General features: G+C 46.9%; 1 protein-coding gene across 1 annotated transcript in view; it reads left to right on the plus strand.

The window, feature by feature from the left end:
- NECTIN3 (nectin cell adhesion molecule 3) overlaps positions 1 to 13,262 on the plus strand; it is a 135,371-nt gene that overhangs the window by 119,330 nt on the left and 2,779 nt on the right. The gene's annotated exons all lie outside the window — the stretch shown is intronic.

Genomic DNA, 13,262 nt, shown 5'->3' on the forward strand with positions numbered 1-13,262 from the left:
TGAAAAAAAATTTTTAAGATTTTATTTTATTTTTTAAGGAGAGAGAGAGCATGAGAGGGGGGAAGGTTAGAGGGAGAAGCAGACTCCCCACCAAGCAGAGAGCCTGATGCGGGCTCTGTCCTGGGACTTGAGGATCATGACTTGAACCAAAGGCAGTCGCTTAACTGAGTGAGCCACACAGGCACCCCGATAACTTCAAAAATATTACTTACCCAAAAAAAGTTGGTATCGCTCACAGGTCCCTGAATTTTGTTTTGGGAATGGATGCTTACCGGTCTGTGAAATGTCAAAGTCTGGGAACCACTTTAAAAATTTTTTTTATTGAGATACCATAAAATTCATCCTTTTAAAGTGTAAAACTCAATGATTGATTTAGCTATTTATTTTATTTATTTAAAAGATTTATTTGAGAGAGAGAGAGACCGCACAAGCAGGGGGAAGGGCAGAGGAAGGGGGAGAGAGAATCCTCAAGCGGACTTCTTGCTGAGCCCAGACCCTGAAGCTGGCTCCATCCCAGGACCCTGAGATAATGACCTGAGCCGAAATCAAGAACCAGCCACTTAAGCAACTGAGCCACCCAGGCGCCCCTCAGTGTTTTTTTAGTATATTCCCAGAGTTATGTAATCATCACCACAGTCAATTTTAGAATATTTTCATCACCCCCAAAAGAAACACACTCCCATCCACTCTCCCCACCCCACAACCCCCTTGCCCATGGCAAACACCAGACTACTTTCTGTCTCTGTGGATTTTACCTGTTCTGTACATTTCATGTAAATGGAATCATATCCCATGTGGTCCTTTGTGTCTGGCTTCTTTCACTTGGCATGTTTTTAGGTTCATCCATGCTGTAGCATTTATCATTCACTTCTTTTTATTGTTGAATAATATTCCAGGGATGTTCCATTGTATGGAGAGACCCCGTTTTATCCATTCATTGGTTGATGGGCATTTGGGTTGTTTACAATTTGGGGAAGTAATTATGAATAACGACCAGTGCTGCTACGAACTGCCATGACCAGTCTTTGAACATGTGTATTTGTTTTTCTTACACATATATCTGAGTGGAATTGCTGGATTATATGGCAACTCTATGACTTACCCTTTTGAGGAACTGCTGAACTGTTTTCTGACGCTGCTGCCTTTGTTACACTCCCATGTATGGGCTCCATTTTTTCCACAACCACATTAATGCTTGTTGCCTGTCTTTTTGCTTATAGTTCTCCTAGTAAGCGTGAAGTGCTAGCTCATTGTGTTTCTTATTTGAATTTCCCTGATGGCTAATAATGCTTGTTGTGTATGAGCCTCTAAAAATGTAAAACTATTCTTAGCTCGTGGGCCATATAAAACAGGATTCAGGCTGGATTTGACCCATTGTTAGCCAGACTTTCTGATGTAGAAGATAGGATTAGTAGACAGACCATTAAAATAGGTATTAGAAATACATTCTTTATGTTCAAGAATCTAGAGGAAAGCATTAGCCTCTTCAAACGAGATGCGGAAAAAAGTGCTGATAAATCTGCTTGCTAGATTTGAAGGAAGAAAAAAACACCTTGATGAATACCCCACTGTGGTCAGTTTTAAGCTACGGACACAACACCACTGAAGTTGGGAAGGGACATGCATAATTGGCAGCTACAAAGGTGTCACTGACCTAAACCATCTCTAACTGATAAGACGTACGGTGATCAGGAGCCTTAGCCCCCCCACCCCAAGGCTATCCTTGGTTTTCTCTTCCACTGCCAGAGGCAGCCAGTGGGAAGGAGAATGTCTGCCTGTTCCATTCTGTTATTAGGCTCCCAAACAGCCTTTGTCTCCACCTTCATTACTCTGGGATCGTAGCCGCATCTCCACAAGGCAGATAAACGCATACACATGCACACTCCTTGGAATGTCAAAGTGTTGGAATAAAATGATAAAGTCACAAAGGGGAACATATTCTGATCCATCCAAAAGACTTCCTGGAAATATATTTTAGCTAGGTGTCAAATAGGTAGGAAATGACCCGGTAAACAAAAGAGCAGTGTATTCCACACATATAGATGGTTTGTGCAAGGGTACAAATGCAGGGAAGATTTGTCTTGGTGGCTAGATATGCAATTGCGAACTCCCGTGATCAGGTATTTTCCTGCAAATTTCTTCTTCGCAGAGGTTCTGGGAAAAGCCTCAACTTTAGATTTATGCTGCCACCGAAAAGCACAATATGAGGGGGAGAAAAGTCCTTTTATGCCTTCTGAAATTGCTGTAAGAAAGAGAGAAATTAGGTGGCGAATCATCCAGACAATAATTAGTTCGTATCTCATACTTTAAATGGCCCTTTGAATTTCTGGTCTCACACATTTCCACACCGCTATCAGTTCATGGACTGTATTTAAGAATAGCTCTGCCTTCTTGTCCACACTCTGTTGGGTATCCCTCTCCCTTTTCTACACACTCCCCTTCCTACGATGGTAAAACCCAAAGTGACAGTGTGTGATTGGTGCTTTTGACCTCTACTCATCAGCTCAAATCAAAGGAAAGCAGCAGCTTTGATGGGCAGAAGTGGGCCTTAAGTTACTTTGTTCAGTAGATCAAGGGGTGGAGCTATTCATTGCTCAGCACTCACAATTGTCGATTACCCAAATGTGACATTTCCTAAGTGGAAATGCGGGGGTAAAGGGACTTGAAGAATCTGTGACTTTGTGTAAACTCCTGGGCTTCTGTTAGCTAAAGAGAAAGCAAAGCCTTTTCTAAAATGCAAAGAACATCCTCGCACAGGTATCGCCCGCTGTCATTCATTCCAACTTTCTGGCTTTCCTGGCACAGCCCTGCTTTCCAAAGTCGGTCAGGTTAAACCTGTGTCCTGTCCTGAGGTTCTCAAATGTTAGCTTGTGTTAGAATCACCTGTGCAGCTGGATGAAGCTCCGATCTTATCCCAGAGTTTCTGATTCAGTAGGTTTGGGTGGAGTCCTGAGAAGTTGCATTTCTAAGAAGTCCCTAGGGGCTGCTGCTGCTTCTGACCCAGGGATCCCTTAAGCTTCTCCATGACGCCACTGCCCCCCAGCTGCTCCCCGAGACAATTGCATCCACCCAGCTTGCTGCAGGTGGTTTCCCACTTGGCCTCTGTTATTGGGGGGGGGTCTTATCATTTGGGGTTCTCTCCAATCACCATTTGTGGTCCTTTCATCATTGCTGAGCATTTTAGTGATGCTGGAGCCCTTCCCACCAGCGTCTTCCTGACGGCCTTGGTAAATGTTATGTCCTCCAGTCCTTTCCGTGGAATGTAACCCTTTGGTTGGTTGCTGGGCCGCACATAATATATATTATAATATATATGGAGACACTAGCTTGTCTACATCCCTGAGCCTTTTAACCCCTCCTCCTCAATCTGCCAAGGAAATTCTGGCATTTCAGCTTCGCTTAGTAGAGGCCATTGTTCTCTTCATGCTGCTGGGAACCGTCCTAGTAGCAAGGAGACGCTATCTCCTGGGGGGTGGGGGGGTTGCCAAGGTCTGCATCTTGTGTCTCTGGAGAATGCTGCCAAATCAGTAGTCTCCCCACAGTCTCTGTCCCGGCCACCCTTGCTCGAGCATCCTCAGAGTCCGGTGCCCCTGGTGCTGCCCTGGCCTTGGCGGGTATATGTTGGTTAGACCTTGCAGCTCCTTTGGACCGGAGTCCTTCTTCTCCCTCACTGGGCCCAGCCTGACCCCGGGTGATCGGGCTGTGACCTGATCCTACCGTCGGCCTGCTAGCCAGCAGAGGTGGGGGTAGATCTTGAGGGGGGCCACAGCTCCTAAGGTCGACCTTGGTGGGATACTTAACGGTCTCCAGAGATCAGCACGAGATTTCATTCTGGGCTTGGGCCTCAGCTGCAGGTCGTGAGAGTCTCTTTGTAACTACCAAGGAGATCCCCTGGCTCCCATATTTGGCTTTTATTTGCCTATTCATTGCCTGCGGCTTATCATGAGCTTTTGTGTATGAATGGCTTTCAGCAGTACTCATCTAATTCCATTGTCTTTATAGTTACTCTTTCTCCCTTCTCAACACCTGATAAACCTCACCTGCTAGTTCGTCCCTTTCCAGGGATATATGTTTGCACTTAACCACCTATTGGACCATCACCTTGGGCCAGGGGACGCCATGTTCTGTTTATCACCAGCTGGGTCCTCATTGCCTGCCGGTGGCTTGTGATTTGGCTCCCAAACCCCATCTTATTAACTTTCTAGGACCATGCCTAGAAGAACTGCGACAGGTTGGGGTCTCTGGAAGCAGATGCTGAGATGAATTTTGGTGTGCGGGGACTTCTTTAGAGATGAATGTCTGTGGCCAGGGTAGGGGGTGCAGGGGAAGAGATGGAAAAACTGGGATGCAGGTCTGGAAAGTGTCGACCCACCCCCTAGGGAGCACTGGCGTCTGCACGGCTGGCCCCCCAGGGTTCCCCCACGCTGGGTGAAATAGCCAGGTTTCCATGCCCCTGCCTCCCTCAGCCACTGGATGTGCCCCCCTCCCCAGCTCTTCGGTGAGGAGACCCCCAGCAGCAGCAGCCTCAGAGGCTGAGGGCTCAGCAGCTCACACCAGGACTGCTCACACCAGGACTGACATGGAAGGAAGCTAGTTACTGTCATTAGACGGGTTGCTCTTTATTTACAGGCTGGGAAGGCGCTGTAGATGGTAAGGTGATGTTTATATTCTCTGCCTGTATTTTGCCTCTCCCTTCCCCGTTCAAGGGGGTAGTTTCCTCACGTCAGGGGAGGTTCATTCTGTTCTTTTCTGAAATTTCCCCTAAAAGCCTAAAACCATCGTTTTGAGAATAGAGTTTGAAGAGAAGGCAATTTGTCTCAAACGGAAAAAGATGCTCTGGGATGGTAGGTCCCACGAGACATCTAGACGTCCATGTTGTTTCCGGTATTTCTGCAATTGGAGTAGGGCCTCAGAGGGAATGGTCACCCAGTTAATAGGGAGCTTGGACTGTTCTGTGTCCTAGTCCTGGCAAAGAAGAGCACGGTGGCGGGCCTGGAGAGACACAGGGGTTGACACAGCAGGGGACAGAGCAGTAATTTCCAAGTGCTGCCACCGCCGCCACCACCACGGCACTGTGTAGGACCCCAGGACTTTGAATCAACCTTGAAATAGAAAAGTTAAGCAGAAGAGTGTTGCCAGAATAGCTCTGAGTTTCCAACTCACCTGTTAGGATGGAAGACTGGCTTTAGAAGAAGTTGACTAGGGGAAAATAGATGTGATATTTCTTGCACACCTGCACTTATGGCCTGATTCAGACCTGCTGCACATCAGTAAGGGACCCTGTCATGTCGGTCCTCCTCCATACTCGTAATTGCTGTGGTCCTCTCAGACCCCCAGCTCTTCCACACATACCTTCTATGTGCTTAGGCACACGGCCAGACGAATGCTGAGAGGATGGGGAGCCCTTCATGCAAAGCCCCGCTCCGGCTCCTCTCTGCCCCCCCAACCCCCCACACCCACTTGCCCATTCTTGCATTGATCTAACCTTGACTGTAGTCCTACAAATATTTATTTATAGCTGCACTTTGGGAAAAATCTTGACTCCGTTTCTTGTTTTTATCTTCAGTTGTTTTCCACCTTCATATTCCTTTCCTTCATATCACTCACTTCCTAATCCTTTTTCTTCCTTATTTTCAGTTTCCACATATGTGAGGGTCTTTGAGAGTTCTAATTATAAAACAATGGATTATACTGTTTGTCATAAGAAACCTCGAAATGCTATTTTAGAAATGAACTCTTGAAGTATGCAGAACGTGCTAATACTTTAGAATTCTGAACAGTATTAAAATAGACTTTTTTTGTAGTAACATCAAGCAGAATTAAAGATAGAAAAAGTACACATTTCAAAACCTCATTAGGAATTTCCTGGAAAGATCAAGATTTATTCATGTAACAGGTCACTTAATGGGTCTCATTTGGATGTTTATCATGCTTCAAAGATGATTCCCCGTTATAAACTCTGGCCTTATCAGCCCAGGTTTCAGACACAGGGAGGAACAGCTGGGCTTCTGCTGAGAGGACATGCATTTCCTTAACTCTTCCTTCGGAATCCAGACTCGGGTGGCTTTATACAGTTGCTCATACAGTGATCCCCTTTTTCTCCATTGTTACAGCTCTCATCCACTGTGCACCCTCAACCCCTCTCAGCTTTCTGTGATATTCATTCACTCATTCATTCATTCACTCATTCAGTATGTATGGCCAAGCACCTGCCAAGTTCTGATCTAGATACTAAGACTATGACAATGAGCAGAACAAATAAAAATCTCTGTCTCGGGGCTCCTGGGTGGCACAGCGGTTAAGCGTCTGCCTTCGGCCCAGGGCATGATCCCGGCATTATGGGATCGAGCCCCACATCAGGCTCCTCCGCTATGAGCCTGCTTCTTCCTCTCCCACTCCCCCTGCTTGTGTTCCCTCTCTCACTGGCTGTCTCTATCTTTGTCAAATAAATAAAATCTTTAAAAAAAAAATCTCTGTCTCATGGGGATAGAGGGAGAGAGAGAGACAGTAAACAATTTAATTTAAAAAATTGTATGTTAGAAATATGAGTGAAAAAGTAGGGAAGGGAGTCAGTGTTGGGGGCATAGGCTTTACAATTTAGAAAGAGTGGCCAGGGACACTGACAAGGTGATGTTCACAAAGGTGTGAAGGGGTAGAGGGCCATGCACCTGGGGAAAGAACCATGCAGCCAGCAGGAGCATCAAGTGCAAAGGTCCTGTGACAGGACTGTGGCCACCACATTTGAGTAGCAGCAATGAGCTAGTGAGGGGAGGAGAGGTAGATGAGGTCTGAGAGGGAATGGGAGGTGGGCACTGGGTCAGGTACTACTTCGTGGGGCATCATAAGGACTTGGGCTTCTCCTTACAAGAGCTAGGAGCCATTGGAGGGATCTGTGACAGAGGAGAGATATAATCCACTTATGCTTTAACAGGATCACTCTGGCTGCCATCTTGAAACTGACAAAAGAGGGGCAAGGACAGCACTGGGAGTCTAGTTTAGAGACTAGTTAAAGCACTTAATGGACAGGTCTGGTGGCTTAGATCAGGGTGGTGGCAGAAAAAGTGGCTTTCTATTGAGGGCATACCGTCCCACTCATCTGTCCATGCTCTGTTCCTGCCCGCGTTCTCCAGTCAGAACTCCTTGCTGACCAAATCGTGTTCTGTTCTGTTTTCTAGTACTCTAACCTTTTGCAACTTGGCGTTCTTCCTCTCTGCTTTATCCCTTCCACTTCCCAGCATGCGCTCTCTATTCCCATTCCTCCAGCATACACTACCCGCTGTTCTAACCTCTCACACTCTCTTCTTGCCTGGGATCCTTCTCATCCTTAAAGCCCCTTTCAGATGACCCCTCTTGATGTCTCCTCTAGTCGAAAGTCCATACGAGTGTGTTTTCCGGCCTGGCCCTTAGGGCCTGCACCTCCCGTGCCCACAGTTTAGCGTACGCCATTTTGCAGTATTTCCTCATTTGGTCTGCGGGGCCTCCATGAGCTCATAAGCGCCAAAAAGTTATAACCTATTTTTGCCTCCTCCCTCGCTCCCCCAGACCAGGTGAGGCATATAATACGCATCTGTCAAATATTTGCTGGGTTGGACAAAATGCAACATATGCTCTTCCAAACTCAGACAGCTCTTTCCATCAATGCTTCTCACAGTGATCTGGAGAACTGTCTTGAAGGTGTTAAAGACGCACAAGAAGACATGAGGACGTTGACCCTCACCTACAATTCCTCATTCGTGCTCCAAACCACCTTTCCCTGCAGGATTTCCCGGAGCGGTCGCACACTGTCATGCCTGCCTCCCAGGGCCGTGGTGAGGTCTCTCATATGTCTCTTGCATAACACCTCCCCCCGCGGCCTGCCACACGGTGATCTTCGGGGGTTCAGGAGCTGGCTGCCTTCTCCCACCTTCCCCACTGCTCCCACCTGCTCCCCACTCGGTCTCCCCCTTTCCCCAGGTTGTGTGGGTTATTTACAGGCATGCCTGCAAGGATGAATTTGATCAAGACCTGCTGAGGAGCGTCCTCACACAGTCTCCAGGTTTCCTTACCAGCTGTGCACGCTTTTGCAAACTCTACATTACCCCCTAATTGAAACGACTGCTTGGTTCCGTTTTTCTTATTAAAGACAGATGAAGAAAAATCAGTACCGGAGCCATTTTAAAGTCATCATTAATCTCATGCTCTTGATTTACAATCTGGCTTTAAAAAAATACATGTCCCTACAAATCCTTCTCTTGCTTTTTGGTCCCCCCCTTGCTGGTATCAGAACATACTCCGTTTGACTGCTCATTCTACTCCGGTTAGCCTGCTTTACCAGCTTTAGTGTTGGTTCCTTCCCCATCGGGCCTTTTCTAGTACATGCTTTTTTTTCCTTCACCCATAAATCTCTTGCAATTTATCATGTGAAGTTTCCAGTTGTTCAAGAGCTTGCATGGTGAGAATGAACTGCAGTATTTCAAGTTTCATTTGGGGTGTTTTCTCTGATGACATTCTTGGCCCCTTGCCACCTCCGTCTGCCAGTCCCCATAGCTGAGACCTCTCAAACCCCAACTGGAGGTAGCGTCTGGTCTTGGTCCCAGGCCTTGCCAGGAGAATGTTTGGAGTTGGCACCTAGGTCTGCAGCATATTCTCGTCCAGCCAGCCCAAGCCTTGCAGATCAGCTCTAGTAACTGGCCTCCTGGTTGGGTGCAGGGGCCCAAAGATCTGACCTAACTTGTCCAGATCCTCAGATCATCCAGGATCCCCCTTGGCCTTGCTGGTCTGTCCCCTGAGCCACAGCTAAGGCCCCAGGGTCTGTCTTTGCATGTTGCAACCTTGATCCAGCTCCACATTTGGGGCTCTCCAGGCCCTATCAAGGTCAGGGACACCCACCAAGGACCACTCAAAGAACTTGCTTAGTGCCAAGTGCTGTCTGCCTGGGCGACGGCCACCACCTTATGTTCTGGATGCATTCTCTGCCTTCCTCGATGAACGTCTTTCCACTATCAGCCCCTGGATGGGTGGGTCTGACCTGCTTCCTCTCTAACCTGTATCTCGGTCTGACATGCGCTGCTGGAGGGTTTAATGGCTCCTGCCCGTCCCAGCATCTGCTCTAGGCTTGCCTCCCAAAACACATGTCCTCAGCAAGACAAGCTAGTAGACAGTGTTTGTCTCCACACCTTCACATTCTGAAGACTCTTTTCTGTCCTCCAGCACCTGCTTCCCCAGTGTCCAGAGTCCTCTTGCCAGACAGCTCTGTCCCGGCCGGCCGCCTTACGGTGCCACTGCTCCAGGCTTGAGAACCACCTTCTTCCTCCGAAACGGCCCCCTTCCCCTCCCCCTTTTTGTGGCCAGTGCCCGGATGATTCCATAAGGTAGAGCCTCACCGACGGAGTGTCTCTTGAAACTCTATGCTGAGGATACTATAGTTATCACCACATGGTTCCATTTACGATAGTTAAGGAAAGCTCTTCTGTAGACCCACTATAGATGTTTTGAAGACAATATGCCATATATGCAGTCATGCTGCTTTTCCTAGAAAAATGAAACCTCTTAGAAACTGTGAAACTGGAAACAACAATGAAGTGGCCATTTTTCACTCCTTATAGTAACAAAGAATTTTTTAAATTGTAATATTTAGTAGTGAAAACAGGATAATAATGCTTTCATACAACACTTGTAGGAATATAAACTAATGCATCTTTCTAAAAAGAAGCCCACACTTTCTGACCTAATAATTTCCCATTGAGCACCCTACCCTTTGGATATAGTAAAACAATTAGACGAAGATTCACATATTAAGATTTGTGTTAGGGACGCCCGGGTGGCTCAGTCCTTAAGCGTCTGCCTTCAGCTCAGCTCAGGACCCCAGGGTCAGGGGATCAAGCCCGGCATGGGGCTCCCTGCTCAGTGGGAGCCTGCTTCTCCCTCTCCCTCTGCCTGCCGCTCCCCGTTTGTGTTGTCTGTCAAATAAGTAAATAAAACCTTTAAACAAATAATGGTATAAAATTGTATTTGTTGAGACAAACTCCACGCAGGAGCAAGGCTGGAACTGCACTGACCCTCCGCCCTTGGCCACCATATCCCGAGGTATCCCGAGGGTTCTTGCCAGAGATCCAGGGGCACCCCCCAAATACGAGATTGTCCGCGTGGACCGTGGAGACTGTCACAAACTCAGCACATGTCCAGGAAGGCGGGAAGCAATTCTGAACTCCTGGAACAGTGGGCGTCTTCTGAGTATTAAAAAATCAATAATAAAAGAAAAAAATTGTCCCTGAAACGAACTTTCTTTGAGTGACTCCTAGAGCTACTGCCCTCAAGCCTTTCGTTTGCAGAGGACGAGAAGGGCGGAGGAGCCGAGGCCGCAAACCTCAGCCGCCGGCCTGGGTGGGCCGCGTGCGGTTTCGGTTTCCGAGGCAGAGCGCTGCGGGTGAACCGCCTTCAGGAAGGCCCTGCTCGCGGCTCCGCGGGCCTGCTCCAGTTCTCCAGTGGCGAGGCTTCGCTGGGGGACTTCTTGAACTCGTGGCCTTTTTCTGCTCAGGTTCTGGGCAGGTGGAGCGGAGCGTGGCTTCTCCTCCCTTGGCGGGACCCAAGGGTTCCCAGCTCTGACCGACGCATTCCTTACTACGAAGGCTATATTTTCCTAACCTCAAACCAGAACATGTGGGACAGGACACTTTCTCCTGTCTTGGGAAAGTCTTCTCAATATAAAAATTAGATCATATTTAGTTATATTTAGCCAAATGCTTCTTTTGAGGAAAATGCATGAAATCGAACCGTCCCAACATAGCTGGTTCTTGTGGTCCCTGTGTGTCTGGCTGGAGCATCAACGGGGTCTGCCGCGGGGACCCTCTCCCCTCCCAGGTCAGGTTACTCCAACCTCAATGGGCAGCCCGGCTTCTCTCTCATGGGGCCGCTCCTGGGAGCACTTGGTGCAGAATTACTTGGTCACCTACCAACTAACAGGCTAGCTGTAGTTAGCCGCCTCCGAGCTTATTCCTAAAGGAACTTGAGTATTTTCACTGACTGCTAAGCTTTGGAAGCAGTCCATATATCAGAAAAAGATCTGTCTCTTCCTGTTTCAATGGTAGCCTTCGGTTTTTCAAAGGTCAACTAAAGCCAGAAACAATTGATCTCAAATTGCAATCTTCGCAGTGCATAGCTGAGCAATCCATTCTGATGGGGGCCTAGCTGGGAAAGCAGGAAACTTCAGGGGGCTTCTCGCAGTCTCGAGAGCCACACCTGGTGGGCAGGCACCCACTTTGTAGAAGCTTTATCACTGAGAACTCTTTCTATAAACTGTGCTTCCACGAATTCCATGAGGGTTCAAGTACCTCATAAATGTGCTGTGACTCAGGCTAGGAAATAGGATGAGAGCACAGAAATTTTTCTTAGGGAAGAAAGAGAACATTCTCAGGATGTCTTTTAAAGGTGGTTTCCTTTCTCAGTCCCCTTACTTTGGAGGATCCCTGAGATAAATGAGATGAGCCCCTGCCCCCTGCCTTTGTGGCTTATGCTGCCTTTGAGTCTGGCTGGTCAGTAAAGCACAGAACTGTCCCCAGCATGTCAGGAACTTGATGGTGTGGACCGCCGGCTATGCTTTGTGCCGTGGCTATAGAGAAACCCCACGTGCCCCGCCTGAGGCAGCAGCCATCTCCAAGACATATTACCTTGGTCAAAGACAGGCAGAGCGTAAGAGTGTTCAGGGAGAGCAAATCCATTACCCCAACGCCAGTTCACTCAAAATACACGTCCAACAGTGTATCTTTCTCTCTGCAAAAGAGACCACTGCTACTGCTCTGGGTTGTAGACATTTTTATTTAATATCATTTAATGTGCTGTTTCCTAAAAACGGAAAGCAAAAAGGAAGCTTTGTAAAAGTTATCAGGCTAGAATGGCCTTGAAATACATGACGGGACTCATCATTGAAGAAGAGAAGGAATAAGGGTGTCTTAGTTCCATTTTTATTATTCATTTTCCCATGGAGATTGAGATAAACTTGTTTCTTTCTTCCTAATCGTCTCCAAGAGTGGAAAAGGATTTCCTCACAGAATTTTAATGCAGGAAGGAACCCTAGAGAATGCCAAGCCTGAGGGTAGATTTACCAGAAAAATCCCCCTTTTTTTCAGATATTCAAAAGAACCTTAGAGCCAGCTTCCCCTCCTGAGAGACTCATAAAGGTCATCGATTCCCTCATTTGAAGCCTAATTTCACCCAGGAAGACTTGATGAGGCAGGACAAAAGAGAGCCAGATTTACTCAGGTATTTTTAATATAAAGCAATGGGAAAAGAAATAAATCTATTAAATGACTGATTAAAAAAAAACAGTCATTGCAAATAATAGATATGAGCCATGAAGTGTAAGTTCCCAAACAACACATGGTAATAGTAATCCTGAGAGCAAGCCCTTATTCAGCACCTGCTGCAGGCCACGTGTTGCTCTGAGTGCTTTATATTAACTCATTAAAGCCTTTTGAGGTAAGGGTGCTATTATTATCCACACTTCACAGTTGAGAATCCTGCCGAAAAAGATGAAATAACATGTCCCAAGTTACTTACGTAGAAAGTGCTAGAGCCTGGTGTTCATAGCGTGACAGTCTAGCCTCGGGATCTGCCCTCTGAACCACTACACACACTTCCTTCAAATAACAGTAGTTCCTGTTCAGCAGTTCTGCTATTACCTGAGAAAATCCCAATAAAGGACTCAAGCAAGCATTTATTGAGCACCTACAATATGCCAACTCTTGGACCAATTCTCACTGCAACCCAAAGAGATCTGTTGTACCTAGTGAAAGATTTGAGCGAGCATTTATCCTGTGCTCATTGTTGCATCAACTCTCACAGAACTTAGAGGGGTAGTTCTCCTGTTTACAGATGAGGGAATAGATTGAGAGAGTGAGGTTCAGAGGGGTGTAGTAACTTGCCCAAATTACAGTGGGTCAAGAAAGAGAGTAGCTATTTGAACAAGTGTCCGTCTGATCTCACATTTGTATTTATTCCCCTATTCTACACGAAGTACAGGCAAATAATCTGATATCTGAATTTGTTGTGCTCTCCAGATGTTTAGTTTTAAAAATATATATATTTATTAAATTTTCCACATAAGATCTTTCTTGAACAACAGAACAATGGCCAGTTAACAGTAATGACTCTATTTTGACCTTATGTCTTAAAACACCTTTGCTTTGAGAGCAGTGTCCTGTGGAGTAGCCGAAAAGGCTAAACATGCCATTAGCGTTTTCAAGACACTACCTGGTGGAGTCATACAAGCATCAGAGATGTACATA

The sequence above is a fragment of the Ailuropoda melanoleuca genome, chromosome 1, assembly GCF_002007445.2.
Source record: "Ailuropoda melanoleuca isolate Jingjing chromosome 1, ASM200744v2, whole genome shotgun sequence".
In the NCBI taxonomy this organism is placed as follows: domain Eukaryota; kingdom Metazoa; phylum Chordata; class Mammalia; order Carnivora; family Ursidae; genus Ailuropoda; species Ailuropoda melanoleuca.